Below are 5,882 nucleotides of genomic sequence, written 5' to 3'. Positions count from 1 at the left end.
ATCCGAGCACGCCATGCTGCGACAGCCTACCCCCTTGATGGGGGTCAGGACGGTCAGTTTGGTTTAGAGTGTTGAGATAACTTGGTAAGCACTCAAGGATGTGTGCATCGGTCGGGTTGAGTCGTCCGATGCGCAAATGCGTCAACGTGTCGATGTTCATGTGTCCTGCAGTTCACATTTCTGACGCGCTTTAGCTGCGGTCTTCATCGATCCATGAGCCGAGTGATTCCCCTGCCTAGGGTTTAACGTACACACCGAACTAGTGATGAATGGAACGACGTCCATCCATCCTTATACACATACCAACACACAAACTCTGGTTCCCTAGTACCACACTGCAGGCGCCCACGGCCCCGACGGTTGCGGAGCGAGCACGCCAAAGTGCGACTGTCGATCACCCCGTTGTGACACGACAATCAGTCAGTGTATAAGGTACCCGGTACTACCAAAGTGTGCATCTTTACTGACCTTCGCCGAGCAGTGGTATGTGTATCCCTTTGAAAGAGTTGCTTTCGCTCAACTCTACCAAGTGTGCTACACCATCTTGTGTTGTAGCGTGCGCGTCAGCATGTGATGCCGACGATGCGTTTGGCAACCTCACTCCCGGACTTGTTTGATCGGTAATGATCCTTCCGCAGGTTCACCTACGGAAACCTTGTTACGACTTTTACTTCCTCTAAATCATCAAGTTCGGTCAACTTCGGCCTGCCAACTGCAGCTCACGAAGGAACCGCGGAAGGTATGCCTCCAGAGACCTCACTAAATAACCATCGGTAAGTAGCGACGGGCGGTGTGTACAAAGGGCAGGGACGTAATCAGCGCTAGCTAATGACTAGCACTTACTAGAAATTCCAGGTTCATGGGGACCGTTGCAGTCCCCAATCCCAACTAAATGAGCATTTGGGTGATTTCCCGTTCCTCTCGGAATGGGGCGCCTATTGGCGAGAACACGCTGCTGCCCACATTGTAGCACGCGTGCAACCAGAACATCTAAGGGCATCACGGACCTGTTATCGCTCACTCTCACCTTGCTAAACACAAGTTGTCCGCTAAGCAGGGCAAACTAGTGCGACGACCGCCCGCGAAGGCGCCGCCGCCCGTAACGTCAGGTGCGCCCGGAGGCACACTGCTGACAGCGTTCTAGTTAGCTTGTTTGAGTCGCGTTCGTTATCGGAATTAACCAGACAAATCATTCCACGAACTAAGAAACGGCCATGCACCACTACCCTTAAATTTGAGAAGAGCTCTTAATCTGTCTTACCTCGATAAGTTCGGACCTGGTAAGTTTCCCGGTTGAGTCAAATTAAGCCGCAAGCTCCACTTCTTGTGGTGCCCTTCCGTCAATTCCTTTAAGTTTCAACTTTGCAACCATACTTCCCCGGAACCCGATTTTGGTTTCCCGGAAGCTACTGAGAGCACCGAATGTAGTAGCGTCTCCCAATTGCTGATTGGCATCGTTTACGGTTAGAACTAGGGCGGTATCTAATCGCCTTCGATCCTCTAACTTTCGTTCTTGATTAATGAAAGCATCCATGGCAAACGCTTTCGCTTCAGTTGGTCCTACGACGGTCTACGAATTTCACCTCTCGCGCCGTAATACCAATGCCCCCAACTACTTCTGTTAATCATTACCTCTGGGTCTATACAAAACAACCAAAAGACTCAGACCGAGGTCATGTTCCATTATTCCATGCAAGATTATTCTCGGCCAACGCCAACCCTGGGCGGGTGTGGACGCTTTTGTACTAGCCTGCTTGAAGCACTCTAATTTGTTCAAGGTAAATGGGAGCTGCCCGGGCACCACGCACCGGCTCGGGACGTGCCCGACCGATCACGAGGTTGACGCCCAGGCACACCATTGTGAGTCGCAGCCGCGAGCTCGCGCACGAACGTATCCGGCGTGTGCCGGGCGCCCGCGCGGTCGCGTGTCTGGACGGGGAATCAACTTCGAACGTTTTAACCGCAACAACTTTAATATACGCTAGTGGAGCTGGAATTACCGCGGCTGCTGGCACCAGACTTGCCCTCCACTTGATCCTTATTGAAGGATTTATGCTCAATTCATTCCAATTATGGACCATCGTTAGAGAGGTCCATATTGTTATTTCTCGTCACTACCTCCCCGTGCCGGGATTGGGTAATTTACGCGCCTGCTGCCTTCCTTGGATGTGGTAGCCATTTCTCAGGCTCCCTCTCCGGAATCGAACCCTGATTCCCCGTTACCGTCGCAACCATGGTAGTCCTCTACACTACCATCAATAGTTGATAGGGCAGACATTTGCAAGATCTGTCGTCGGTCAAGCGACCATACGATCGGCATCCTTTCCAGACTTCAACTCAAGCCGCCCGGAGGCGATTGGTTTTACTAATAAGTGCACCAGTTCCACCGCCCGCAAGCGGACAGCGGTCCCGGCATGTTGCATGTATTAGCTCTGGCTTTTCCACAGTTATCCAAGTAACTGATGGGTGGATGATCTTGTGAATTATGGCTGTTGTACTGAGCCTTATGCGGTTTCACATTCATTTATGTTTGTACTTAGACATGCATGGCTTAACCTTTGAGACAAGCGTATATTACTGGTAGGATCAACCAGAATTCGTCTTCGTCAATTGCTTGTTCGATATTTTTTGTCTACCAGGGCACCAGTCCCCGCAGACTCTCTTTCTACGTTCATCAGGTGACACAATCTTTGTTGTGACCACTCTCATTGACCTGCGGCAGTACACCGACTCCACAGCGCCAATAACCACACGAGCAAAGGTTGTTCAGGAGGATGTCAGATTATCGATGTACATCGTACACCAACATTTGACGTACCGAGGCATTACACCCCGCACGCCCCCAACAGGACCAATCAAGGCTCGCATACGACCTGCGACTTACTGCGGCTCCTGAAGGTCCCCGTAGGGACGACCATCACCAGTTAAGGTGTAGTTGACTTGTCAGGGCACGGTAGTCCCCACAAGTCCCCGATTATTCGTGGATATCGTCCTACGAGTTTTTGTGACCCTTGGGTTCCCGGCAGGTCCCCGTAGGACAACCATCACCAGTTAAGGTGTAGTTGACTTGTCAGGGCACGGTGGTCCCCACAAGTCCCCGATTATTCGGAGATATTGTCCTACGAGTTTTTGTGACCCTTTTGTTCCCCGCAGGTCCCCGTAGGACGACCATCACCAGTTAAGGTGTAGTTGACTTGTCAGGGCACGGTAGTCCCCACAAGTCCCGATTATTCGTGGATATCGTCCTACGAGTTTTTGTGACCCTTGGGTTCCCGAACTTTGCTACGATGGTTCTGCCTCCAGAGGAGACTTATGAACACTTCGTATCATTTCTTACACCGAAACCATGGGATCGTCGAGATTGCTTCCCGGATCCCTAATCACCTTACATTTTCGTTTCGTTTCCGTACATACGATGAAGCTAAATTCAATTTGTTTGTTCGTCTGGCGAACGTTTTATTGCGGAATTACCGCGGTACTTCCAGCGGGTAATGGCTGCCGTACGACCTACAGGATAGATCATCGAACCACTTTTCGTGCATATTGTCCGTCGAGGGTATCACCTCGATACCCCCAACAGACCTTTGGCACTTCCTCACTACTCCTTGGAGCAGCAATCAGGGGAACCATAAGTAGGAACAGCGAATATGGAACTCTTTTCGTTACTTTGGACACCTCCTATACTTGTATGGCGACTTCGGGGACCTTCCATTTCGTTCTCAGTTGGTACCCCTATTTCGGTCTTTGGACACCTCGTCTTACCCGTATAACTCACTTTAGGTCCAACTTATTTGCCTGATATCTCATCGTGAAAACCCGTTTTTCGTACACCGTACACACCTAGGAACACCACATATGCGTTTCCCTTTCGATCGTGAAGTTTTCAAATTTTTCGATTTTTGGTCCTAGAAATTCATGAACGGTGGGAGACCAAAATTTTTCATAAAAAAAATTTTCACCGTTTGACCATAAAAAACCTTCTTTTCGTACATACCCCATCATTTCTTCACGTTTTAGGCCATTTCTGAAATTTTCGCTTCGATAGTGTGTCCCTATAATACAAAATGAACATTTTGCATCTCCCACAAGTGGCCATTTTTTTCCGCCACTGAAGAACACGACCTCGGGAACTCGGACCTAGGACGTGGCCATGTAAGTCATAGGCCACCCCAACTTTTGCAAAATACTGTTTCTTTTCACTTTTCATGATCTAAGGCGCGTTCCGACGGCGTTTTGAACAAATTTATGAGAAAAAAAAATTTTGACCCTCGGACCAAAATTTTTTCGTTCGGGGCCCCATGGCCTATGGCCAGTATGGGAACTCGGGATGCCGATATGACAAAATTTGTCAAAAAATCACTAAAAAGTCGCTATGGCCCATTATTTAGAGCTTGTTGAGACCTTTCTAAAACACCTTGGTTGACCCCTGTCCGATAAGTAGTTTTCGAGATATTCGAGAAAATGTGATTTTTTGGGACTTAGAAATTTTTGACCCGTACCCTAAGAAAAAGTGATTTTTTCATAGGACAATTTTTTCGCAAATACTGTTTGGTTTCACTTTTCATTATAAGAAACGCGTTCCGAAGCCATTTTCATCAAAATCTCCTGAAAAAAAATCCGGACCAAAAGTTGGCCGTTCGGTGCCCTATGGCCTATGGCCAGTATGGGAACCAAGGATGCCGATATGCGAAAAAGTGTCAAAAAATCACTTGAAAGTCGCTATGGCTCATTAATTAGGGCTTGTAAAGACCTTTCTAAAACACCTTGGTTGACCCCTGTCCGATAAGTAGTTTTCGAGATATTCGAGAAAATGTGATTTTTTGGGACTTAGAAAATTTTTGACCCGTACCCTAAGAAAAAGTGATTTTTTCATAGGACAATTTTTTCTTCGCAAATACTGTTTGGTTTCACTTTTCATTATTAGAAACGCGTTCCGAAGCCATTTTCATCAAAATCTCGTGAAAAAAAAATTTACCCCCGGACCAAAAGTTGGCCGTTCGGTGCCCTATGGCCTATGGCCAGTATGGGAACCAAGGATGCCGATATGCGAAAAAGTGTCAAAAAATCACTTGAAAGTCGCTATGGCTCATTAAATAGAGCTTGTAAAGACCTTTCTAAAACACCTTGGTTGACCCTGTCCGATAAGTAGTTTTCGAGATATTCGAGAAAAGTGATTTTTTGGGACTTAGAAAATTTTTGACCGTACCCTAAGAAAAAGTGATTTTTTCATAGGACAAAAAGTTTGTTCAAATACTGTTTGGTTCACTTTTCATTATTAGAAACGCGTTCCGAAGCTATTTTCATGATCATTAAAAAAATTTCACCCCGGACCAAAAATTTTCATACTCATACTTGTCCCCGGGCAGTATATGGGAGGACCGGGGGAACATGTCTTCGTAAGTCGTGAGTTCAGTGACGGATTTGTGGGACCTTAGAAAAAAAATGGGACCTCAGGCACATTATAGTTTAGATACACACATGATTTCATTCTTCAAATTGTCCCGTGCGATATGGAGGACCGGGGGAACATGTCTCGTAAGTCGTGATGTTCAGGTGACGGATTTATGGGGACTTAGAAAAAAAGTGCTCTCAGGCATTAATGTTTCATACACACATGATTTTCATTCTTCATACTTGTCCCGGTGCGGATATGGGAGGACCGGGGGAACATGTCTTCGTAAGTCGTGATGTTCAGTGACGGATTTCTGGGACTTAGAAAAAAAATGTGCTCTCAGGCACATTATATGTTCCATACACACATGATTTTCAGTCATACTTGTCCCGTGCCGTATATGGGAGGACCGGGGGAAGAGTGTTCGTAAGTCGTGATGTTCAGTGACGGATTTCTGGGACTTAGAAAAAAATGTGCTCTCAGGCACATT

This window comes from Anopheles stephensi, unplaced genomic scaffold (assembly GCF_013141755.1).
Source record: "Anopheles stephensi strain Indian unplaced genomic scaffold, UCI_ANSTEP_V1.0 ucontig201, whole genome shotgun sequence".
In the NCBI taxonomy this organism is placed as follows: Eukaryota; Metazoa; Arthropoda; class Insecta; order Diptera; family Culicidae; genus Anopheles; species Anopheles stephensi.
Note: the sequence above shows the minus strand (reverse complement) of the source record.